Source organism: Elephas maximus, chromosome 1 (genome assembly GCF_024166365.1).
Source record: "Elephas maximus indicus isolate mEleMax1 chromosome 1, mEleMax1 primary haplotype, whole genome shotgun sequence".
In the NCBI taxonomy this organism is placed as follows: domain Eukaryota; kingdom Metazoa; phylum Chordata; class Mammalia; order Proboscidea; family Elephantidae; genus Elephas; species Elephas maximus.
Window position 1 is genome coordinate 183,511,248 of NC_064819.1, and position 27,350 is coordinate 183,538,597.

The window sequence follows — 27,350 nt, forward strand, 5'->3', positions numbered from 1 at the left end:
AGATATATAATAATTATAAACATTATTAAACATACTACATTTGATGAAACTATTAAGCAGTTTTAAGTAATAAATTAGGATATTGAGGCAAATTCTCCTAAACCCAAGTAATTCCAGGGTTTATATTTGTCAGCCATCCATACTTCCTCCTCCTGGGTACTCCAGCGATCTGGAGGGTATGTTACTAGTTCAAGATTATCTATAATCCACTTCTGATCCAATTCTTTAATGAAGATAACAGATCTCCATATCTGAAAAATATTCTTTTAGACATTCTGGGCATCCCACACGCTTTGAAAAGGAGAAATAAGTAGGGAAAGATACATAGAGATCTGATCCACACAGGTTTGATCTTTTATTCTTGTTGCTAGGGATTCAGACCTCTGACCCCACACATTGCCCCGTGTTTCTCAAGATTCAAAGGGCCATGTGAAGTGCTCAGGATGAGCATTGACAAGGGTACTAGAGGACACACATAGATAAAATGTTAAAGGCTGTTGTGCTCTCCTAGGATGGGGAAGAGGGAAACATCCAGTATATTCACATTCCAGTATAATCGAGTTGCATTTCAGGTTTCCTCACTCTCAGTGGCTACTTTCTGGTATGGTGTAAGCAGGCCATCAATGGAAAACTAGGAGATGGAATAAAGGAGTAGAAATGCATAGGAGAAGCCACAAGATGGATCATTTGCCATTAAATTACTGACAAACTCTTTAGCAGTAATGACCAGTTTTAACTAATTGAATCTATATCAACATAGCTGTCAGAATTTGCTTTTTATATTTTTTTGTTTCTTCCAGAAATACTGTATGGCTCAATCAGTTATTAAAAATTGTCTTTTCAAACAAAACTTAATACAATTACAATCTACTCTTCCCTTCTTGGCTTTCAAACTTTTGGGAACCAAGTAATAAGGCACATGCCTGGAAAAGAGACAGGGTGATGGCCTACTGTAATAGTCAATTTTCTGATTATTGTCTTCAATCCATGGAGCTCTCTTAGAGGTAATTAAATTTTCAGTTTCGTTCAGATGGCCACCAAGTAAAATTAAGTTCACCACCTAATGTGTCTATCTAGTACCTGCCAAAGGGGGTGGGGGGAGGGAATCCTGATGTTTGTTCCATTGCTTTGATTTTAAAAATAAGAGAGAAGAACTAAATATTATCTCTCCCTGTAATTCCTACATTGATTAAGTTTTTTAATGCAAGTAACAAACCCTGGAAGCCAATTTTTAGATAAGGAATGTGTTACAAGAATCTTGGAAAAGCTTCAGGAATGGAAGAAAAAAGCTAAGAACCAGGACAGCCCTAAAGTCCTCTAGAATGAATTCTAAAGTTTCAGCCTCATTCTCTCTGTTAAAGTTTTAAAATTCAGGTACCAAAAATCTCATTGACCCTGCTTGAGTCAGAACCACTACCCTTAATTTTAGCTGAAACAAGTAGCAAGGTGGGAAAAACAATTATCTCCATTGATGGAAATCATTGTAATATAAACAACCATCCCATAGCAAGGGCCTTTGTAGTCTTAGACAAAGTTGAGTCCAAAGTGATATGATATAAGCACAGTGTTTCTCCTTTGGTCATTAAGAATTCTTGCTAGCAAGAATGTGCAAGAATCTAAAAGGCAACATTTGACTAAAGATTGCACATCTGTAAAGGGAAATATTTTAAGAGGGGGAAATTGAAGGACGGTGAGCGATGGTAATGTTTTGCTGGCAGTTCTTTTCAGACTCAAAGGCTTTTATTTTGGTTGCCAATATATTATAACTAGAATTACATGATCTGGGTAAACCATCCAGATCCAGAAGCCAGAGGCAGTAACTGAGTTAAGGAAAGGCAGTGTGAATCTGAAGACAATGTCTGCATCCAAGAGTTAAGTCTGGCTCACATTCTAGGTCTTTAAAGTCAATAATCAATGCCTGGAAATTACTAGCCTCCCTCAGAACTATGAAAGAAAAATGATTCATACTTTTGAAAATGAAATGAAACATTCTATTCAAACACCCATCCTCTCTTTGGACATTTTTGGGGAAATAAATACCTTAGTAATATTAATATGTACATTAACATGCATTTACAAAATAAAAATAATTATATGACTTGATTTTGCCAATGCTGTAAACTATGCCACCAGTATTTCAAATACCAGCAGGGTCACCCATGGTGGACAAGTTTCAGTGGAGCTTCCAGGCTGACAGAGTAGGAGAAAGGACTCACCAGACTACTTCTGAAATAATTGGATGGTTTAAAACTTACAAATAGCGGTGAAACATTGTCTGATATAGGGCTGAAAATTGAGCCCTGCAGGTTGAAGTGCCCTCAAAATACGGCTGGGGAAAAGCTGCCTCCTCAAAGTAGAGTGGACCTTATTGATGTGGACGAAGTAAAACTTCTGGGACCTTGATTTGCTGACATGGCGTGACTCAAAATGAGAAAAACAGCTCCAAAATTCATTAATAATTAAAACATAATATGTTCAAAGTATGAATCTAGGAAAATTGAAAGTCATCAAAAATAAAATGGAACACATAAATATCGATATCCTAGGCATTTGTGTGCTAAAACGGATTGGCATTCACTGTCAGAAAGAACGTCTCAAGATCTATCCAGAAATACAACCCTGTCAATGATAGGATAATATTCATATGCCTACAAGGAAGACCAGTTAATATGACCACTATTCAGATTTATGCACCAATCACTAATGCCAAAGATGAATTGATGATTTTTACCAACTTCTACAGTCTGAAATAGATCAAACCTGCAATCAAAATGCATTGATGATTATTGGTGATTGGAATGAGAAAACCGGAAACAAATAAGAAGGATTGTTAGTTGGAAAATACGGCCTTTGTGATAGAAATGATGCTGGAGATCACATGCTAGAAATTTACAAGACCAGAGACTTATTCATTGCAAATACCTTTTTTCAACAACAAAAATGGTGACTGTACACGTGGACCTCACCATGGAATACACAGGAATCAAAGTGACTACATCTGTGGAAAGAGATGATGGAGAAGCTCAGTATCATCAGTTAGATCAAGGCTGAGGCTGACTGCAGAACAGATCATCAATTGCTCATAGGCAACTTCAAGTTGAAGCTGAGGAAAATTGAAACAAGTCCCCAAAAGCCAAAGTACGACCTCGAGTACATCCCACCTGAATTTAGAGACCATCTTAAGAATAGCTTTGACGCATTGAACACTAGTGTCTGAAGACCAGATGAGTTGTAAGGCTACTTCAAGGACGTCATACATGAAGAAAGCAAGAGGTTATTAAAATACAGGAAAAAAAAAAAATAGATGTCAAAGGAGACTGTGAAACTTGCTCTTGAACACAGAGCAACTAAAACAAAAAGAAGACATGATGAAGTAAAACAACAGAACAGAAGATTTCAGAGTGCATCTGGAGAGGACAAAGTAAAGTATTAAAATGAAATGTGCAAACGCCTGGAGTTAGGAAACCAAAAAAGAAGAACATACTCAGCATCCCTCAAACTGAAAGAGTTGAGGAAAAAATTCAGTCCTCTAGTTGTGATATTGAAGAATGTTATGGGCAAAATATCAAACAATGCAGGGATCATCAAAAGAAGATGGAAGGAATACACAGAGTCACTGTACCAAAAAGAATTGGTCAATGTTCAACCACTCAGGAGGTATCATAAATCAAGAACTGATGATCCCGAAGGAAGAACTCCAAGCTGCACTGAAGCACTGCCAAAACACAAGGCTCCAGGAATTAACAGAATACCCACTGAGATGTTTCAACAAATGGATGCAGCTCTGGAGGTCCTCGTGCTTGGTAAAGTAGAGGGTCAGTGAAAGAGATGAAGACCCACAATGAGGTGGTTTGACGTAGTGGTTGCAATGATGGACTCAGGCATAGCAACGTTGTAAAGACGGTGCAGGACTGTGCAGTGTTCCATTCTGTTGTATATAAGGTTGCTATGAGTCGGAACCATCTTGACAGCACCTAACAACATTAACAAAAACAGGCAGGGACCTGGGACCTATAATTAAAGCCATATTTAATGACTAAGTGTACAAGAAGGAGAACATTTAACTTACACTAGCTATCCTAGTAGGTAATAACCCCAAAACATTTTTTGAGACCCCTTAAAGCAATATTATAAATATTGATTTGTGCAGGGAAGACTTCCAGAGGCTGCCTCTTGCCTCTTGTCCTCAGCACTGAGCTCTTTTTTCTCAGCTCACTCCCAAGTGTCTGCCTCAGTGCCTAGTGTCTTCAGTCTCTCTCTTCACCTGACTTTTTCTGCTTGATGACCCCAATGACTAATTCCTGATTTTTATTTCATTTTCTATTCTACATAGTTTATTCTCAGGTTATCCAGTTTTATTTCATGTACCAAAGTCACATTCTGTCCCTGCCCCCACTCATCCAGTCTGTTTGGTAGTTCATCACTCTAAGCCCATTTCCAGTGTCCTGGGTTCATGACTGCTTCAAACGAGGCAATCAAGTGGTGGCTTTTCCGACTACTAACCCTTGAGACCAACTTCACTCTAACTGGAATTAATCTAAGTAGTCATCACTAGAATTTCTCAAATCTCACTAAGGGCCAAATCATCATTTTTCCCTTTATATATGTGAGGTCTTCCTCCAATCCTGATGCCCCGTTCTTCTTCATATAGTCCAGCTTCTCATTGACAACCTGCGTTATGCAGATGACACAACCTTGCTTGCTGAAAGTGACGAGGAATTGAAGCACTTACTAATGAAGATCAAAGACCACAGCCTTCAGTATGGATTGCATCTCAACATAAAGAAAACAAAAATCCTCACAACTGGACCAATGAGCAACATCATGATAAACGGAGAAAAGATTGAAGTTGTCAAGGATTTCATTTTACTTGTATCCACAATCAACAGCCATGGAAGCAGCAGTCAAGAAATCAAAAGATGCGTCGCATTGGGTAATTTGCTGCAAAGGACCTCTTCAAAGTGCGAAGAGCAAAGGTGTCACCTTGAAGACTAAGGTGCGCCTGACCCAAGCCATGGTATTTTCAATCACATCACATGCATGTGAAAGCTGGACAATGAATAAGGAAGACTGAAGAAGAGCTGAAGCCTTTGAATTGTGGTGTTGGTGAAGAATATTGAATATACTGTGGACTGCCAAAAGAATGAACAAATCTGTCTTGGAAGAAGTACAACCAGAATGCTCCTTAGAAGCAAGGATGGTGAGGCTGCATCTTACATACTTTGGACATACTGTCAGGAGGGATCAGTCCCTGGAGAAGAACATCATACTTGGCAGAGTACAGGGTCAGCGGAAAAGAGGAAGACCCTCAACAAGATGGACTGACATAGTGGCTGCAACAATGAGCTCAAGTATAACAACAATTGTAAGGATGGCTCAGGACCAGGCAGTGTTTTGTTCTGTTGTGCATAGGGTCGCTATGAGTAGGAAACTACTCAACGGCACCTAACAACAACATATGTGAGGTCATAGGCTCTCTATTAGGTTTCTATGAAAAACGTCATTTCCTTAAGTAGAGATCATAGGAAAAGTAAGGAAACATGGAGAAGGTAGAAAAGATTAAAAATAACTTCTGCAAAGAACATCTTTTTTTTTTTTTTTCTGTGTATATATTAGCTAATGACCTTGGAGTGGAACTTAAGCATGAAATCTATAGGTGGCCATAGAAGACAGTTTAAAAAAGACCATATATGAAGCAGAAGAAATCACAAGGAAGGAGTGAAAGAATAAAAGTGTGTGACAAATGTTCACAGAGTTTAGAATGGAACATCTCTTTAAAAAGAAAACAGAAGCAATATTTGTTGTCTTTTACCTATGTTGTTGTTGTTAGATGCCATCGAGTCGGTTCCTTCTCAGACATCTCATGTACAACAGAATGAAACACTGCCCACTCCTGCACCATCCCCACAATTGTTGTTATGCTTGAGCCCATTGTTGCAGCCTCTGTGTCAATCCATCTCATTGAGGGTCTTCCTCTTTTTTGCTGACCCTCTACTCTATCAAGCATGGTGCCCTTCTCCAGGGACTGGTCCCTCCTGTTAACAAGTCCAAATTATGTGAGAAGTCTAGCTATCCTGCCTCGAGTGAGCATTTTGGCTGTACTTCTTCCAAGACAGATTTGTTTGTTCTTCTGGCGGCCATTCATGGTATTCTTCACCAACAACTTAATTCGAAGCCTTCAATTCTTTTTTGGTCTTCCTTGTTCATTGCCCAGCTTTCATGTGCATATGAGGCAATTGAAAACACCATTGCTTGGGTTAGGTGCACCTTAGTCCTTAAAGTGACACCTCTGCTTTTTAACACCTTAAAGAGATCTTTTTTTTTTTTTGCAGCAGATTTGCCCAGTGCTACATTGTTTGATTTCTTGACTGCTGCTCCTGTTGGTATTGATTGTGGATCCAAATAAGGTGCCTGTGGCCTGCTAAGGGGATTGGATAGCCTGATAATTATGCAAATAAGGTGCATGGAACCACAAACAAGGTGAAATCATCAAAATAAGGTATATGGAACCCTAACAAGGAATTGGTCAGTTTTGCCATCCTGATAAGCGTGTTGTTGTTAGGTGTCGTCGAGTTTGTTCTTACTCATAGTGACCCTATGTACAACAGATTAAAACACTGCATGGTCCTGTGCCATCCTCAAAATCGTTGTTATGTGTGAGCCCATTGTTGCAGCACTGTGTTGATTCATCTTGTCGAGGGTCTTCCTCTTTTCGCTGACCCTCTACTTTACCAAGCTCTGTTGATGGAAGTCTGCATGCCCACCCAGAGAGAGAGAGCTGAGATCCTTGAGGCAGGAAGCTTCCTGGTGGAGTGGGGTTCATCCAAACACTTATCAGCAGAGCTAAAGGGCTTCGTAACATTTCCTGAAGCAAGGCAGAGACTAGGGACGAGGGTCCAGGGAGAGGCCTGCCTGCAGGAACAGCTAAGAAGAAGCTGTCCTGATGGAAGAACTGCATCCTGAGTTGTTCCTGAACTGTAACCTGTTACTTCCCTAATAAACCTCATAACTGTGAGTGTGATCTGTGAGTTCTGTGTGGCCATCGTAATGAATTCTAAAAGCCAGCAGAGAAGTAGAGAGTACAGTATAAAGGAAGACTGGTGTTTGAATTGGTAGAAAGATTGTAGGGTAGAGATATGTTTGACCTCAACCTCATAGGGATCAGCCTTAGGCTGATGATCTTGATACTGTCTCCTCCCCCTTGTGAAGTTAGACAAGGTCTGACTCCATCATGCCATTTACACGGCCACAAATCTCATATTCTACATCTCTAAATTGAATTGCTTTCCTACGTTCCCAAAGGACTATTTTATGTTTTCTTTTCTCTCCATAAAACCTCAACAATAAGCCCTCCGATGGCTTCTACTTGAGATTGACCTAGAAGGTCCACCATAATCCAGAGGTTCTAAATCTCTCCAGCTCATTGAATGCCTCCACATATCTTGCTCCTTGTGCCTCACATACCCTGGCCCTCTTGAGTCTCTATAATCACTCTAAACACATTCTAAAACTGGGGCTTTTGTACCTTCTGTTCCTTTCTGCCAGGAATATTCTACCTTTAGATTATCCTATGTCTGGCCCCCCAATTTTTTTTTTTTTTTATGTCTGGCTCCTTTTTGTCTTTTAGGTATCAGCACACACACACACACACACAAAAAACCCAAAAACAAAACAAAAAAAAAACCTTCTCAGAGAGGTTCTAGAGAGCTTCCAGCCCCATTCATCTTCATTACATTATTCGGCTTCTTTTACTTCATAGTTTTTATCTATAGCTGAGATTACTTTGACTAGTTGTCTCTGTCTGTGTATGTGTCTTCTCCAATTAGAACATGCATCCCATAAGATCAGAAACCATGTTTTCTTTGTTAATTTTGTTAATGCCAATTGTTGTAGGTCAGGTTCCCCAGGAAGCATACTGGGATGCAGATTAGCATGTAAGGAGTATATTAGGGAGTGCTCTTGCATGAAGGGATCTTGGAAGAGGGAAGGAGGCAGTATTAGACAGACAGAGAAGTTGGGCTAAGATGCAGTCTCAATAAAGACCTCAGCCAGAACCTGTAGGGAACTGTGAGGCTGTGATAACCCTTTAGAACTGTCTCAGGTTGAGGCAAGGGGACCAGGCCTTTATGCCTCTGCATCACCAGTCATGGCACGTGGCCTGCCCGCAGGGAAGGAGCATGAATTTGTGCAAGGTGACCTTCTTCAACTAAGGGCAATTTCCAGAAAGGAGTTCACTGAGAGTTTTCAGCCAGCAGCACTCCCAGTAGCTGGGGAATAAGTCTTTCATTTCTGAAGGATTTTGGGGAGTACATCACAGCATCCACTACAGCAATGTCTACATTAGTGCTTGACACATGATGATTACTCGATAAATATTTTTACATGGATGAATGAACATTAAATAAAGAGTACGGGCTTTGGCATCTACGTGAGCTGGGTTGAAATCATGCTTGAATAATATTTAACAAGTTTCCATTGACTCCTTTGATGAACAAAATGATAGACAATAAAAAGCAGAGATGAAGCAGTTAAGGATGTGAAGCAGATCTGCATACTTGTGATGTTCAGTGAGTGAACAGCAGATTACTTGAGACCCATGAAAAACAGTAAGGCACAGGAAATATGAGAGTTCTTCAAAGGGTTCATTTTCCTGGAGATGTGACTCAACCTTAAAATTAAGAAGAATAAACAAAAATTAACAATGACTATTAGCTAGACAGAAATACTCAAAGCTCTTTGTTTGCTAGGCTTATAGCTGAGATGAGAGGAAGGAGAAGATCCATAACTTTGTCTCTGATCTCTCCCACTAGCTGAACTCATTTGAATCACATGGAACTTTATGACAAGTGGTGGAGGGGGGTAGGTAGATAATTTAGTCAAGCATGTTAACTTCTTGGAATTACGCTCTGTGATTACATAGCTTCAGTAAGGAGCACTCGTGGCTCTGTGTTTAAAGCACTCAGCTGCTAACCTAAAAGTGGGAAATCTGAACGCACCAGCCACTCTGTGGTAGAAGGATGTGGCAATTTGCTTCCATAAAGATTTACAACCTTGGAAATCTATGGTAAGTTCTACTCTGTCCTATAGGGTCGCTATGAGTTGGGATAGACTCAATGGCAATGGGCTTAGTTCATTACAGTAGTCAAATATTCCTGGGGGAGTTTGGAGATTTGATTCCGGAATCTTGTATCAAGGTGTTTTAAAAAAGTAAAAGGACTGGAGAATACTGGGCATGACCTTATAGAAGAAGAGACACCTTCATTTTACTGTGCAATAATACCTGTACTCTCCTTCTCAGGAGAGGGCAGCTGGGAGGAAAACGGGGGCTTCAGTGCCCAGAATGTATTATGGGAGCATGGATTACCTCAGAGGGGGAGGGTCAGAACACATGGCATAAGCTTCTCAATGAAACCACTGTCGCTTTTACGTAAGCAAATAGATGTGTGACAAGAAACCATTCTCAAATCCAAAGCTAGACACAAAACACCTCAGCTAAGGACTGAAAGAGAGCTCTTCTCTTCATGTCCAGGAGGGGTGTTCTTTTCTTTGCAGAAATATCAACCATGGTCTTGATGAAACTTTCCCAGGGCTGGAGGACTCTCTTCTCAGGGATGGTGGGGTATGACGCTCAGGGATGAAGAAACCCTCAATTGGCACCCTACAGGATGAGAAAACCATACTTTCAATTTTATGATATGATTTGAAAACTTCTTAGTAATGATGATAGTAATTATTTTTATTCACATATAATGTTATAGTCTATGAAACACTTTCACATGCATTAGGCTCATGTGTTTAGGGGCAGATGAATGAAGTTTCTCTGTCTGCCTGGGGGGTTAAGGTGTAACTTCTGAGATGCATCTTGAAGAGTGATTGAAAATTAACCATGGAGAGAGAGGCATTGCAGACAAGTGGAAAAGCTACATACGAAGGAGAGGGCTGAGTATGTCATGACATGGTTAGGAAATTATGAAAACTTAAAATACTGGGCTTAACCCAATGGAAATGTATCCAGATGAAAATATGGTAGAATGAAAGCAACAGAAACAACAATCCCTTTCTTTCTTTGCAGATTATTATGCATATAGAACCCTACGGATCTTATGTGATCTTATTTTCATTTTTCAAATATGTTGACAGCATTTAAAGATACAGCAACCATTGAGGAATTCATGACACTCTAGAAGAAAAAGGTAACTGAATTTATAAACCAAGCAGTAAGTTTGCTGTCATGCGGTGAGTGGTGAGTTTTTAAGCTTAGTGAATTTGGAGGAAGGAAGAAAAAAAGTGGTGGATACAGTAGGCAGTGGACACTTTATCGAGCCAGTTGATAAGATCGTCTTGGGTAACCATGTCCTGCCATCCGTATGGATGCCTCCCACTCTCACTCATGCCATAAGACAATCTGAAAGGTTTGTCTAGACTGAGAAATCATATTAGCAACGAATATATAAATTGATCCATGAAAGGAATGTGAGCAGGTTAGTGTTTCACCAGCTCATAGGTGTGTGTTCCAGCTCAGCTGAATTTAGACCACAGGAGATTTGGTGCCTTACCACTGCACACTGTGTGTGGCACCTCTCAGGACTTCCATTGTATGTAGTCCTGTGTCGCTGTCTTTTTCTGAGGAGTCAATGTAGCCTTTTGAGTAGGAGCAAGGCCTCTCACATAGATGCTCTGGGTTTAGGTTTGGTCCATGGTGCATAGCTGAAGTGAGTCATCAGGGAAACTATAGTGGTATGTAGAGAGGGGCATAGTTGTACACACTTGAGGATAGTGAGAGGAGCAGGAAAGAGAGGAATTTTTCCTCTGACTATTCTTCATTTTTCTTTTATTGCTTATCCCACTTTAAGCTGCTTTTCTGTTTACACAAAGTACATTTGTAAGTGACTGATTTCCCCCTTGAATTCATGTAATTGTTGCCTGGTGGCAGCTGAATAATATTTCTATAACCATGTGACAGGGACAATTTTCTTTCTTTGTTAAAAAGATTTCTGTACCTCATCAGAAGATTTAAAATATTTTTCACCCCATTCAACATACTTACCTAATTACTTATTTATTCTTCCCACAGTGGTAGGAAGCCTTTGGTTTGACCAAATCAAAGGTTGGTATGAGCACAAAGGCCACTTCAATATTAAGTTTATGATATATTAGGAGATGAAAAAGGTGAGATGAAATCACATTTGTGATTAGATCTGAGCTATAGCCTGGCGTGGCCTGTTGAATTTGTAGTCCATGCCCAGGACAATACAGAATTTGAAATCCAAGATGAAATGTAACCATTTTGTCTGCATCATATCTGAATTTTTTTCACTAGGTTTTCATTTACAGTTAACGACATAAAATTTTTTTCTTTTAAAAATTTGTATGTGAGTGAGAGATTGCCTGTGTGTGTATGTATGCCTGTACATGCTTCATTTTTTTTTTAACCAGGTTATTAAGATCTCAAAGTCATGGATTATTAATTCTGTTTTTCTTCATTGTTTATCTTTTTAACATTTCATATTTTATGTTCATCACAGTGGGATGCAGTTGTTGGGAAACTGTGTAATCTTGTTCTTGTCTACATTGTGTTCAGTGAAGAATTGCATGATAAATTAAATGAAAACATTTGTGTATTTGTTAGGAAGAATCCAGCCCACAGTAGCAGTCAACTGTGAGTGACTTAAGACATAAGAACATTTATTGTTTATTGTCTAAAGTCCGGAGGTAGATTGCACCAAGGTTGAGTATGGAAACTACCCGATCATGTAAATTTCCCAAGCATATTCTGTCTTTCCATTTTATAATTCTTGGTTTGTCAATGGTGTCTCCCTTCATAGTTGTGAGATGGTTGCCACAGATTTAAAACACATGTCCTCACATGATAGATAGCAACTAAACAAAGGATTAAGGGACTGGGACAAAAAGAACTTTTTCCTTTGCTCTGTCCCTACCTTTACTCCAGGAGGAAAACTAATGTTATGAGCTTCTATTTAATTTCCTCTTTATGTTCCAATGGCCAAAATTGGGTCATATGGCCACCCCAGCCAATCTTTTGCAAAGGAGAATGAAATTACCTTGAAGCTGTAAGATCAATTAGGGTTCAACCTCTGAAAGGGACTGGGCTCTGCTGCCAAAACAGCACTGGGGAATCTGCTACCAAAAAAGAAGGGAAAGAGCTGAAAATGTAGGCAATAAACAATGACTTCCAACTTCTACATAATTATGAATAGATTTGGTTAAAACCTGCCCCCGAAGTCATGGTACCAAACTTAGACTCTCCTGTTGCCTATACATCACCTACAAAAAAAAAAAAAAGTTTCAAGTATTTGGTTAACTTTGTAGCACTTTTCACTTCCTGGCCCCAACCATGCTCTCCAGCCACGTCCCCCGACTGTCTCATTCCGGACCTGTTCACATCAAGCTCCAGGAATGCTAACTTCTAACTTTTCTGTAAGTCGATTTTTCACACATTCTACACAACCATAGTATTGCATATACAGTTTCTTATGTCTAGGCTAGCTCCAATTTTGTCCACTTAACTAATTCCTGTTTTTCCTTCAAGACCCAAAACAAATTTCTTCTTTGTTGATACTTTCTCTGAAGTTTGTTACAAAATTAGTCTTCTCCTCATAGTGCTTTGTACTCAACGCTCAGCACTGATTCCCTTGTACAATGATTACATGCTTTCCTGTCTCTCCCTCACAGAAATGGATATATCTGTGGATAAGTTAGCCACTATGGTGTTTTACCCCACTGCTCACTAGTACCATTACCTATGACAGTGTCTGACATATAATAGTTGCTCCTAAAAAGTTTGCTTACTTATTAAAGGAAAAAAGTTAAGGACAAATGCTCTTAACATTAACCAAAAGAAGCACTAAAACAGGAGACAAATGAAGGATTAATTTCCCAAGAAGCACCCACATTTTTCACTACCTTTTTTTTATATATATTTAGCCGTGACACTTGTGTAATTCTTCTTCCTCGTAAATTGTATCATTTATTATATTCTGATTTATTTCAGGATCTCAGAAGTTCTGAACTAAAAATATGTAAATTTCTGGGGAAAGAACTGAGTGAGGAGCCCATGGATAATTTTGTGAGACAGATCATGTTTCAAAAGATGAAGTATGACCCACTTGCAAATTATGAAAATGTGCTAAACAGCCAACCTGGGCTAAAAAGAGAAGAAGGTCATTTCTTATGTAAAGGTTAAGCTCAGTGGAGAAGCAATGAATTTTTGTTTTGGACTGTGAAGCAGATGGACCAAATCTCATCCCCCAGGTGTGCTGCCAGAGTTTCAAAAAATGGAGGCTTCATGTCTCTGTTCTCTTCTCTAGACATCTTATTTCCCGTGATTTCTGCATAAGACTATATTATCATCAGGTGACTATATTATCTGGTCCCTGAAGTACCCTTCTGATGAGTAATCTAAAATCACAAGGTCTTCTACATGACCCCTGAAAATCTACCAGTGCCCAGCATATTGCCTACTACAAAATGGATGTTCATTTAGTATTTGATACTTTCCCCTCATCAACATGGTCACAGCATCTAACGACTGAGTAATGACAGGTCTGTTGGCCATCATTGGCCCCTCTTCCATTCATTCTCCATGATTTATCCTGAACCTCTGCCAGGGGTGAAATAATAACAAACACTGGCTCTATTCTTGTTATTTTAACTTGTCTTTTAAAATCACACATTATAAATATTTATGGTAATACATCTATCTGACTTTTGGTGAATGAATTTAAGGACAAATGAATTCTTCATATAACAGATTAAATTTGAACCTATTAAAATATATTATTGTTTTGTGCAACCATTTAAAATTATATTTCATGATTTTCCAGCTTAATATCATGAATACTGCACAACTCAGCATTACAGTATAGATTTTGCACTTCATTATTGGGTTATCTGCCTCCATGTCAAGTAGCAATAGATGTTGGCTTGTATTTCTCTAAGTTAGTACAGTAAGTGCCCTCTTATCTGTGGGGGATACATTCCAAGGCCTTCAGTGAATGCCTGACGTGGAGGATAGTACCAAACTCTATATATATATTTTTTTTTTTTACATACATTCCTATGATAAAGTTTAATTGATAAATTAAGCACAGTAAGAAATTAACAATAATAGCTAATAATAAATTAGAACAATTTTAATAATATACTGTAATAAAAGTTGTGAATGTGGTCCTCTTTCTTTCTCTCAAAGTACCTTAAGTCAAGAACTTTCAACTTGGACTTTTACGGCTTCTCATTGGCATATCCAAACTGCCGATATAACTACTCTTGTGCTTTGGGGCCATTATTAAGTAAAACAAAGGTTACTTAAACTCAAGCACTTCGATACCTTGACAGTCCATCTGATAACCCAGAAGGCTACTAATTGAGTAACAGGTGGGTAGCATACAGTGTTCATATGCTGGACAAAGGGGCGATTCACTTCCAGGTTGGGATGGAGCAGGATGGCGCCAGATTTCATCATACTACTGAGAACGGTGTGCAATTTAAAAGTGAGGAATTGTTTATTTCTGGAATTTTTCGTTTAGTAGTTTTGAATCACAGTTGGCTGTGGGTAACTGAAGCCGTGAAAAGTGGAACCGCCTCTCTTAGGCACATTATTCCCCTTTCCGTTGAAAAATCCGAAGCACTGCTAACACTGAGCCAACTTGAGGAGGAGACCCGACCCTAGTCTTTAACTACTGTTGTCAACTTTCATTATTGTTACACTTGTATTTTGTTTCGTTTTGTTTATTTGTTTTTTTGAGACAAGAATTTTTTCTGTGTTTGTGTGTCTTTAGTGAAACCTGAAAATGAGAGACTGAAATGGTTGGTAAGAAAAAAGGAGCGAGCAAAATTTCTTTGTGAAAGTGAAGCACCTGCCCGTATGACACTTCTCTCGTGGAAGTTACCTTCCTAAACCTCGTTTACATCAACTTTTCCTTGCCTACACTGGGTTTTAGTTTCTGTGTATTTATTTAAGTCAGCGTTTCTTTCCTTGCCTGTCTTTTGTCAGCTTCTATTTCTCATTGCAGCTCTAAATCTCTAAATTTGGTTTTAGGCTGTCTAATGCCTAAACGGAGTAAAGGTAGAGTAATTTCAGCTCTGCCATTGTAAACTGGCTGCTAACCGAAAGGCTCGGAGTTCTAATCCACTCTGTCCTATAGGGTCGCTATGAGTTGGAATACTCTCCACAGCAACTTTTTTTATTATTATTATTATGAACTGTAAGACCTCAGGCTATTTTTTAAAACCTCTCTGCGCGTTCATGACTTCATTAGCAAACATCAGCCCAATGATATCTGATCCAGTGGAATTTTTAAGAGACTTCTGTAAGATACAGTAACCAATGTCATGCCTGAAACAAAGTAGTGATCACGTTGTATTAATTCTCTTTTTTCCCAGGTAACTGACAGTTGAAAAAGTGGCTATGATGTATCTAGAATCACAGAATAACTGCAATGGTAAGTTTGTTTACCTGATTGTCATGAAGTGGAAGAGTGAAAAGTGAAGAGTCATAGCCAAGTGGATGAGTAAGTTGGAGTTTAGCGGGGAGACAAGTAAAAGTCGGAAAAATAGTTTCTCCCAACACTGTGTTATCGTGTGTGTGTGTGTGTGTGTGTGTGTGCGCTTCCGTTCCAAACTTCATTGAAGCAATTCCTGTTTTTCCTACCAGGTAGTATTGGTGAAGGGAAAAAAAAAAAAAAAAATCACGTGACTGTGGAACAGAGTGAAAAAGGTTTGACAGGATCTTCCAAAGGAAGATGACTTTCCCTTGACGATCATCTGAGATATAAATGAGGTATAGAATTTTAAGTTCAGCACACAGAGTCCTAAGAATGCACTTTCAGAAAAAAATATATTTAATTGTACACTTCGGTTTTTTGAATATCATTGGATTATTTATTGAAAAACCAGGGCTCCTGAGAAACCTCAGTGATTAATAAATGCTTTGAGACCACATGCTATCTTCAGCCTGTTTTCCATTTCCAGGGATCCTTCAGTTTCTGGTCCAGTTAGAGGATTCCCGTTACTGTTTTGGCAGACAATGATTAAATATTTTTCATTTTACTTTTCAGTAAGTCCTAAGTTCTTGAGCAGAAAAGTGATCATAATATGGGATCAATTTGCCATCTTGATGTGGAATCTTTGTCAATTTCTGTTTAAACTTTGCTTATGGTCTTTTTGTCATATGCAAGACTTTAATTTTTATGTATCAACTGAGTCAACTTTTCATTTTATGGCTTCTAAGTTTTGTGTTTTACTTAGGAGGGTCCCTATCCTAAACATAGTTATATGTTACTAAACTCATACTTTATTTTGTCTGGATAGTACTATTATGTTTGTTGTAAGAAAACAATCCAATTATTTTTTCAAATAGAGGTCAAAGTGACCCAACATCATTTATTGAATATTCTGTTACATTCCCTTTGACTGAAATTGACATTATCTTGTTCAAAATGATTTTGTGTACATGAGTTGACTCTGTGCATATTGTTCTATTGACCTACTTATTGTTTCTTTTGCCAAGACCATGACATTTTAATTTCTAAAATACAATAAACAGTAAACTTCCATAAATAATTCTGTTGTAATGTTGTTAGGGATTGTTTCACGTTTTAAAAACAATTTAAACAGAATTGACATCATTAAAAAATGAGTCTTCCCATGTACAATATTGTAAGTCTCACCATTTATCTGTGTTTTGTTTCAGGTTGTATGGTAAACATATGGAATTATTATAAAAGCCTTGCTCATATCTTAAGTTTGTTCCCAAATATATGATAGTATTTGTTGCCATAGTGAGTAGGACACTTTTTTCAGTTACATTTTATACCTGCTTATTGCTGCTCATATGTTTTTGCTTGCTTATTCACCATCTGGAGCCCTAGTAGCACAGTGGTTAAGAGCTCGGCTGCTAACAAAAAGGTCAACAGTTTGAATCCACCAGCAGCTCCTTGGAAACCCTATGGAGTAGTTCTACTCAGTCCTATAGGCTTACTATCAGTCAGAATCCACTAAATGGCAATGGATTTTGTTTTGGTTTGTTATCCACCATCTGGGCTTCTGGTATTAGGCCTGGCTGAGTGAGAAGCAATACAATTAGTCTGATGTCAGCAATAGTGCAAATTCTGACTCTGCAGTCCCACTGGGACATCTCCATTCCTTCATGCCCAACTTATGGCTTCTGGCTGCCTCACCTGCTTTTATTTCAACTTGCTTTATCACTCTGCTAATCCTTCCTAAGAAACAGACATCATTTTTTTTTTTTTCCATAAGCTGCTGCTTTAAACAAGGATATAAAGAACCCTGAAATACTTGCACTGAGAAAGGATTTCCCATTCCATGTCCCCTCCTTGCGCATCACTGCCTGCCTTTCTGGATTCCTTTGTGAAAGGGTTCACAACTTCCACCAGTCTGGGCTTAATCCATTGCCATTGAGTTGGCTTCAACTCATAGCAACTCTATAGGGCAGAGTAGAACGGCCTCATACTGTTCCCAAGGCTGTAAATCTTTACAGAAGCACGCTGTCACATCTTCTCCTGTGGATCCCCTGGTAGGTTCAAACCACAGACATTTCATTTAGCAGCTGAACTGTTTAACCACTGTGCCACCAGGGCTCCTATAGTCTGGGCTTAGGAAGGGATATAAGTCTCAAGAGAGGTATTCCTTTTCTCATCCTTTCTCCTCAGCCAAGGGTTTTGGTTGGCAGTAGGAAGGAACTCTTGTGCATTAAACAGTAAGTGTTGAACACCTTCTGTATACTAGATATTGAGCTTAGAATTTTATATCAATGATTTCATTTAATAATACCAATAACCTTACAATGTAGGTATTATTTCATAAATGAGAAAACAGAAATTTAGAGAGGCAAAATTTAGTGTTATCACCATGATTCAAAATCTGTTCTAACTTAAGAATCAAAAGTCTTTAATACTCTTTTCTTTAGCTTTTAATTCCCAATGCAGGATCAAGTTGCTTGGAGGCTAGGTTGTTCTTTTACTATGATTCAATTGACCTCTGATTCATCCACATTCCACTGAGAACCCAGAAGGTTTTGTTTTGTTTTGTTTCTCAGCCCTTACAAATTAAAAGATTCACTTCTTATTGTATGAGGTTTAGATCTCTTTCCTAAAATTTTGAATTTACACAAAGGCTCTGACTGTGTGTTTGAGGCCAGCCCCCCTCTTTCCGCTGGCACTTTTTCTCATAAGTAATATGGAACTTCAGGGATTCCACTCTGATTCATAGAATTATTTGGCCCAAGCACACTAACCTCCAATTCTGCCCCAGAACTCAGGAAATGTCCCAGGGGAGTAGGGAGGGGAAGAGAATTCTGACCGGGCATCTGAGGGAAGTCTAGATTCCAATCCATCATGCCAACCTATAGGCCCATGAAAACCTCTGCTAAACCACCCCTTTCAAGGCCAAGTGTGATCCTTAGACTAAGCCCAAAATTGGGAAATGCACCCAGGAATGAAAACCAACAATAATTTACTTTAAAAGGGCTCTTCCCCCTCTGGAATTGTAGTTCTGGAATTGTTGCTTCCACAGATTTGATGCTTCTAAAAGTATGATTTTTGGCCTTGTGGATTGAATGTGTACCCCCAAAATATCTGTCCACTTGGGTACTCCATGATTCCCAGTATTGTGTGATTGTCCACCATTTTGTCATCAGATATGGTTTTCCTATGTGTTGTAAATTCTACTCTTTGATGTTGATGAGGTAGGATTAGTGGCAGTTATGTTAATGAGGCAGGATTCAATCTACAAGATTACATTGTGTTTTAAGCCAATCTCTTTTGCGATATAAAAGAGAGAAGCCAGAGAGAGATATGGGGACCTCATACCACCAAGAAAGAAGAGCCAGGAGAATAGTACATCCTTTGGACTTGGAGTCCCTGTACTGAGAATCTTCTCGACTGGGGAAGATTGCTGTCAAGGACCTTCCCCCAGAGCCAACAGAGAGAGAAAGCCTTTCACTGGAGCTGGCACCCAGGATTCGGACTTCTAGCCTCCTAAACTGTGAGAGAATAAATTTCTCTTTGTTAAAGCCACCCACTTGGGACACTTCTGTTATAGTAGCACTAGGTGACTAAGACAGCACTTTACCTGTTTTTTGCTGGTTGTTGCAATGGAAGCATTGACCACCTATGACCTACATCCTACTCAGGAGAGGAAGTTCGAGCCAGATTTTTAATGATTTGCACTAAGATTTGTCACTAACTCCCCATCTAGCTACTATAATAGAAGAGTCGTGATGACCATTCTCCAATTCTGAAGAGTTTATGTTGTCTAGTCTTTCAGTTGTAGCCAAGAAAATCAACTAACACTGTGTGATAGTTAATTTCATTCTTGGTACTTTTAATCTAAAATACATTTGTAGGGCAACATGGGTCTTAAGTGAGAGTCACAGTCTATAAATAGGTAATCCAAGTACATGGCCCTATTGGTGGCTCAAGTACTTTATCCAATGATTCCCAAAGCTATGACACACTTTGTAATATAAGGCATTCTTCTATTTTAACATTCCTTGAGTGTGTTCCAGTTGTCTTATCATATTGGAATATTGATAATAAAAAACCCCACAACTTTGAATATTTAAACAGCACTGTCACATGTTCTTTTACTAAACTATTATGTATTATGGAAAGAGAGATAAACTGATGAACATAATTTATCTGTGGAAAGACCAATATTTCTGATATGTTGTTGTTGTCAGGTGCCACCAAGTCGGTTCCAACTCACAGCAACCTTATGTACAAAGGAACGAAACACTGCCCAGTCCTATGCCATCCTCACAATCATTGTTATGGCTGATCCAATTGTTGAAGCCACTGCATCAATTCATCTGCTTGAAGGTCTTCCTCTTTTTCACTGACCCTCTACTTTACTAAGCCTGTTGTCCTTCTGCAGGGACAGGTCCCTCCTGATAACATGTCCAATGTATGTGAGACCAAGTCTCACCATCCTCACTTCCAAGAAGAAGTCTGGCTGTACTTCTTTCAAGACAGATTTGTTCATTCTTCTGGTAGTCCATGGTTTATTCAATATTCTTTGCCAACACCATAAATCAAAGGTGTCAATTCTTCTTTGATCTCTCTTATTCATTGTCCAGCTTTCACGTGCATATGAGACGATGGAAAATACCATAGCTTGAATCAGGTACACCTTAGTCCTTAAAGTGACATCTTTGCTTTTTAATGCTTTAAAGAGGTATTTTGCAGCAGATTTGTCCAAAGTAAAAAGTCTTTGCTTTGGCACAAGTATCATTTATATACCATTTGTGGTATGTAGTTTATTTAACAGTATATCTGGAGACTCTTGTCTTCATTAGCTGAGTATTTGTTACTAAGTTTCACATATATCCATCCCCAAATTTCCCTTCCTCAAATGGCCTTCTCTGAGTTGAGGCAAAGGTTTTATTGCAACCAAGATTAACTTATACTGTAACAGTGGTTTTGAACTTTAGAATATAGGAGTCTCCTGGTATATGTGTAAAAATACTAATTTCAAGCCCCCATCCCACAGAGATTCTGATTTAACAGATCTTGGGAAGATCAGTAAGTTTGAAATTTTTGGGTATTTGCAGCAGCATTTTGAGTGACATTAATGTATGACTTTCTCATATTTGTCAGAGTTGTTATCTGATGTGTATGTGTGTGTATCTATGTCTCCAACTGTCTTAGTTATTAGTGCAACTATAACAGAAATACAATAAGTTGATTGCTTTAACAAGTAGAAATTTATCCTCTCACAGTCTAGGAGGCTAGAAGTCTGAATTCAGGGTGCCAGCTTCAGGGGAAGGCTTTCTTTCTCTGTTGGCTCTGGGGGAAGGTCCTTGTCATCAATCTGCCTTGGTCGAGAAGCTTTTCAGTGCAGGGAACCCGGGTCCAAAGGATGCACTATTCTCATGGCTCTTCTTTCTTGGTGGTATGAGGTCCCCATGTCTCTCTGCCAGCTTCTCTCTTTTGTATCTCAAAAGAGATTGGCCTAAGACACAATCTAATCTTGTAGATTGAATCCTGCCTCATTAACATAACTGCCACTAATCCTACCTCATTGACATCATAGAGTAGAATTTACAACACATAGGAAAATCACATCAGATGACAAAATGGTGGACAATCACACAGTACTGGGAATCATGGACTAGCCAAGTTGACACATATTTTTTGGGGGACACAATTCAATCCAAAGCACTACCTTTCTACAAAGCTATTTCATACCAAAATTTCATTTTGGAATATTTAATCATTGGTTTATAAACTCAGATTCTAAAGCTACCTTTATTAATATTTTCTGAATCTCTTTATCTTCAACACTCTGAAAGAGGTTTTGATGGATTCCGGTAACAAAGGGCTGCTTTTGTTTGTGTGTTAGATGTCCTCGAGTGGGTTCTGACTCACAGCGACCATATGTACAACAGAACGAAACACTGCATGGTCGTAAACTATCCTCACAGTTGTTGCTATGTTTGAGCTCATTGTTGTAGCCACTGTGTCAATCCATCTTATCGATGGTCTTCTTCTTTTTTGCTGACCCTCTACTTTACCGAACATGATGTCCCTTTCCAGGGACTGGTTCCTCGGGATAACATGCTCCAAGTACATGAGACAAGCCTCTCTATTCTTGCTTCTAAGGAGCATTCTGGCTGTATTTCTTCCAAGACAAGTTTGTTTGTTCCTCTGGCAAACCAAGATATGTTCAAGATTCTACGCCAATACCATAATTCAAAGGTATCAATTCTTCTTTGGTTTTCCTTATTCTGTTCCTTGCCCAGTTTTTGCATCCATTTGGTGATCAAAAACACCATGGCTTGGGTTAGACACACCTTAGTCCTTAAAGTGACATCTTTGCTTTTTAACACTTTCAAGAGGTTTTTTGCAGTAGGTTTGCCCAATGCAATATATTCTTCAATTGTTTGACTAGTGCTTCCATGGGAACTGATTGTGGATCCAAATAAAATGAAATCCTTGGCAACTTCAATACTTTCTCCCTTAATCATGCTGTTGCTTATTGGTCCAGTTGAGAGGATTTTTGTTTATGTTGAGGTATAATCCATACTGAGGGCTATGGTCTTTGATCTCCATCAGTTAAGTGCTTCAAGTCCTCTTCACTTTCAACTAACAAAGTTGTGTCATCTGCATATCACAGGTTGTTTATGAGTCTCCCTCCAATCCTCATGCACCCATTCTTCTTCATATAGTCCAGCTTCTCAGGTTATTTGCTCAGCATACAAATTGAATAAGTATGGTGAAAGGATACAACCCTGACACACGCCTTTCCTGATTTTAAATCATGTAGTATCCCCTTGTTCTGTTTGAATGACTGCCTCTTGTACTATAGACAGTTTCCTCATGAGCACAACTAAATGTTCTGGAATTTTCATTCGTAGCAGTGTTATCCGTAGTTTGTTATGATCCACACAGTCTAATGACTTTGCATAGTCAATAAAACACAGGTAAACATCTTTCTTGTATTCTTTGCTTTCAGCCAAGATTCATCTGACATTAGCAATGATACCCCTCATTCTACATCCTCTTCTGAATCAGTCTTGAATTTCTGGCAGTTCACTGTCAATGTACTGCTGTAACCACTTTTGAATGCCCATCAGCAAAATTTTACTTGCGTGTGATATTAATGGTATTGTTCATGATTTCTGCATTCGACTGAATCGCCTTTCTTTGGAATGGGCACAGATATGGACCTCTTCTAGTCAGTTGGTCAGGCTAGTTGTCTTCCAAATTTCTTGGCATAGATGAGCAAACACTTCCAGCACTGTATCCGTTTGATAAAACATCTCAGTTGGTATCTTGTTGGTTCCTTGAGCCCAGTTTTTTTTTTTTTTTTTTTTTTTTGCCAATACCTTCAGTGCAGCTTGGACTTCTTCCTTCAGTATCATCAGTTCTTGATCATATGCTACCTCCTGAATGGTTGAAGATTTAATTTACAAATCATTGTTTTTTTTAAACCTGTATTTTCCCTATTAGAAAAAAAATTAAGTGCTCAGTTGCTAACCAAAAGTTTGGTGGTTTGAACCCACCAGCTGCTCTGAGGGAGAAAAATGTGGCAGTCTGCTTCAGTAAAGATTACCGCCTTGGAAATCCTATGGGGCAGTTGTACTGTGTCCTGTAGAGTTGTTATGAGTCGTAATTGACTCCACTGCAATGGATTTGGTTTTGGTTTGAGTGTTCCCTACATTAATAGAGGTTTTTTGTATGAGATTAGATTTCTAGAAAGAAAAAATATTTGTGTTAAAAATTATTATGTAAAGTACGTCTTAGTATTTGTACAGTACCTGTAAGTATGCACACAGCTTTAAAACACATATTGAAGAGACTGTTTAGGTGAAATAAATCAGCACTGCAGATCCAGAACCTGAATTATTATTATTTCTCAACTTGAGTGGTGTTTCTGTGGGTGTTCACTTTAGAGAGTCTTTTTGCTGTGCATTTATGGATTATGAACTTTTTTGAAATTTTCCTTAATTCATAACTTTTTTAATTTTTCTTAAAAAAAAAGGAGAGAACATGGGACAAGAAAAGAAGGCCTTTTTCTTCACAAATATGAGGGTCAACAGTAAAATCCTGAGGATTCGCTCTGAACTATGTTGTCAGAGATCTCTAAAATGTACCTTCCAGGGTTTTCTGCCTGCCATTGAGGAAAAGGAGCTAGTTCATACCCTGTTCTCTGTCCTCCTCACTGAGACAAGATTTATTTTGGTCCTGGAGAGAATTTGATGAGTAATATAGCATCAGATCACATCAAATGGAGATCCAGAGAATTTGCTAACGTCCAGCAGAGTGTCAACACAGAGGAAATGATCAATAAACAAAAGATTAAACTTTCTGCCCAAATAAAAGCAGATCATGTGATAATCTGAGGATATAGTGGTAACTGGCCAGTCATCACTGTCACACGTCTGTTCTGCACGATTTTTTCTCAACCTTCACCAAAAGTTAATTAATGATGCTCTTGTTTATCATTTTTTGCAGAACTATATCCTCTTCCTAAACTAGGTTCTTCACATCATAAAAAAAATTAGAGCGATATTGATTTACTTTAAGATTTATGTCATTTAAACACATTTACCACTTTAAATTCCTTTACAGCTACATATTCAATATTTGCTGGGCCCAAGCACTACTTGTTCCTAGTGTGGTTTGGCTTTCTTGTATCTAAACCCGTAACTTCCCTGCTATTTGTTCAAAGGGTATTTTTGTTTTGCACATTTGACTCTAAATTATGTCTCTTATAGAAAGGAGAGTGTTGACATGTCCTGGGGTTGTTAAGCAATGTCGTAGAACAATGTGTGTACTAATTGAAGAGAAACTAGTTTGTTCTGTAAACTTTCATCTGAAGTACAATAAAAAAAGAAAAAGAAATTATATCTCTCATAGACAGCCCCTAGCTGAATTTTTTTGTTTTTTGATTGTTTTGTTTCTTATCCAATCTGATCTCTGTTTCCTGATTGGCATGTTTAATATAAAAAAAACCCAGTGCCGTCGAGTCAATTCCGACTCATAGCAACCCTATAGGACAAAGTAGAACTGCCTCATAGAGTTTCTAAGGAGCACCTGGCGGATTCGAACTGCCGACCCTTTGGTTAGCAGCAAACATATATTCACATTTAATTTTGTTTATGATATGGCTGGATTTATAACTGTCATTTTGCAGTTTGTTTTCTACATGTCTTATGCTTTTTTTGTTCCTCTGTTTTTCCTTTGGAGCCCTAGTGGCACAGTGGTTAAGAGCTATGGTTGTTAACACAAAGTTGGTAGTTCAAATCCGCCAGCCACTTCTTGAAAACCTTACGGGACAGTTCTACTCCATCTTATAGGGTCATTGTGAGTTGGAATCGACTTGACGGCAATGGGTTATTATTATTTTTTTGGGGGGGGGTTTCTTTTAGTGCCTTCCTATATGTTAAGTACATATTTTGTGGTGCGTAAGTTTAAATCTCCCCTTTGAAAGTTTTTAAAGTTATTTCCTTGATTGCTATTCTGGGTTTTACAACAAGCATTTTAAGTTAACATAATCAATTTCATATTAATAACAATATTAATTTAATTCTAGTTAAAATAGAGACTTTGCTCCAATATAGGTTTCTTCCCCCGCCATCTCCTTTTTCTGTCATTGCCATAGGGATTACATCTGTGTGTGTTATAAATTCAGAAATACAATTTTATAACTATTGTTTCAGATTCTTGTCTTTTAAATCAGTTAAGAAATGAGAAAGAAATGTATTTAAACTGCCATTTATATTTACCTTTATAATACCCTTACTGGTGCACCTTATTTCTTCACGTAGATTTGAGTACTGTCTGATGTCATTTCCTTGTAGTCTGAAGGACTTTCATTGCTATTTTTTGTGAGGTATGTCTGCTAGTAACACATTTTCTCCTTTTTTTTTTTTTTTTTTTTTTGTCTTGGAATATCTTTATTTCACCTTCATTCCTGAAGGATAATTTTGCTGCATATATAGTTCTTGGTTGACACTTTTTTCTCTCAGCACTTCGAATATGTCACAGCACTGCATTATAGCCTCCATTGTTCTGTTGAGAAATCATCAGTTAATCCTAATGATGTTCCGTTGTCATGATAAATTATTTTTCTCTTGCTTCTTTTAAGATTTTTCTCTTTGGTGAAGGGTGAGACAATGCACAATACTGGGAAAACCAGCACAACTTGACGAAGGCAAGGCCATGGAAGCTCCATAGACACATCCAAACTCCCTGAGGGAAAAAACTACTAAGCTGAAAGCTGTGGGTACCATGATTTCTAGAAACATCTTGCTCAATTGGCATAACATAGTCTATGAAGAAAATGTTCTAATTCTACTTTGGTAAGTAGCTTCTGGAATCTTAAAAACATGTGGATGGCCATCTAAGATACTCCACTGGTGTCATCCCATCTGGAGCAAGGGAGAGTAAACAAAATCAAATGTAACCTGACTTTACTAATGCCAGTGAATATCCATTAGTCCTTAAACTAGCCCAAATCAGACTTTGCCTACCCTGCGTGCACAGAAAAGCCAACAGTGACCTCTAACTGACCTCAACAGAGGGTGCAGCAAAAGGAGGAACAGATCAGAAGGAAAATCATCAACTAGACCCTATTTCAAGGAAAAAGGTCTGAAAAGAACCACATCACCTGTTTCCTGGCCACCTTCTAGAGTTTTCCCTCCCCAGAACACCTGCAGGCTGCCATCTTGCTGTCCACATCACATATAAGCCCTGTTTCCCTGTAGTCAGGAAAGCCAGATATGAGGAACTTTCTCCCGGGTCCTTGCTCTGTGCATTGCAAAAAAGTTACTTTCTGTTTCTCAAAGACTGGTGTCCAGATAATTGGCAAGTCTCGGTGCATGGGACAAGGACCCACCTTTCTGGGTTTGGTAACTCAAATACACAAAGGAAAGGTTAGTTCAAAGGGCTAATGGACCACAACTACCACAGTCTCCACCAAACTGAGTCCAGCACAACTAAATGTTGCCCAGGTACCACCACCAACTGCTCTGACGGATCACAGTAGAAGATCCCAGACAGAGCTAGAGAAAAATGTAGAACAAAATTTTAACTCACACATACAAAAAGATCATATTTACCAGTCTGACAGAGACGGAAGAAACCCTGACAGTATGGCCCCTGGACACTCTTCTAGCTCAGCAATGAAGTCGCTCCTGAGTTTCCCCTTCGGCCAACCATTAGACAGGCTCATAAAACAAAACAAGACTAAATGGGCACACCAGCTTATGAGCAAGTACAAAAAGGCAGGAGGGGACAGGAAAGCTGGTAATGGGGAACCTAAGGTTGAGAAGGAAAGAGTGTTGACATGTTGCAGGGTTGGCAACCAATATCACAAAACAATATGTGTATTAATTGTTTAATGAGAAGCTAGTTTGTTCCATAAACCTACATCTAAAGTACAATAAAATAAAAAGTACAGTTCAGAAAAAAAATATTTTTCTCTTTGTGGCTTTAAGCAATTTGATTGTCATCTATACAGATTTAAATTTCCTTGAGTTTATCCTATTTGGACTTTGTTGAGCTCCTTTGATAAGAAGATTAATTTTTTTAAAACAGTTTGGGAAATTTTCAGCCATTGTTTCTTCCTCTCCTCCTATAACTCTCTGTACATGTATGTTAATATGCTAGATGGTGTGCCACAGTTCACTGAGGTTCTGTTCACCTCTATCTTTTTTTCTTTCTCTTTTTTTTTTTCACGCTGAATAATCACTATTGACCCTTTTTTGACTTCTTGGTTTCTTTCTTCTGTCAGCTCAAATATGTCACTGAGTCTTTTTGGTGAATTTTTAATTTTAGTTCTTGTAATTTTTAACTCCAGAATTT

The 27,350-nt window shown here is 38.5% G+C and overlaps 1 long non-coding RNA gene across 1 annotated transcript; it reads left to right on the forward strand.

The window, feature by feature from the left end:
• The first annotated feature begins 7,765 nt into the window (after window positions 1-7,765).
• On the forward strand, window positions 7,766-26,881 carry LOC126084795 (uncharacterized). The gene is made up of 5 exons (XR_007519068.1): window positions 7,766-10,193; window positions 13,013-13,272; window positions 14,210-14,394; window positions 15,403-15,799; window positions 25,633-26,881. It is a non-coding gene; the product is annotated as an uncharacterized LOC126084795 (long non-coding RNA).
• The last annotated feature ends 469 nt before the right edge of the window (window positions 26,882-27,350 follow it).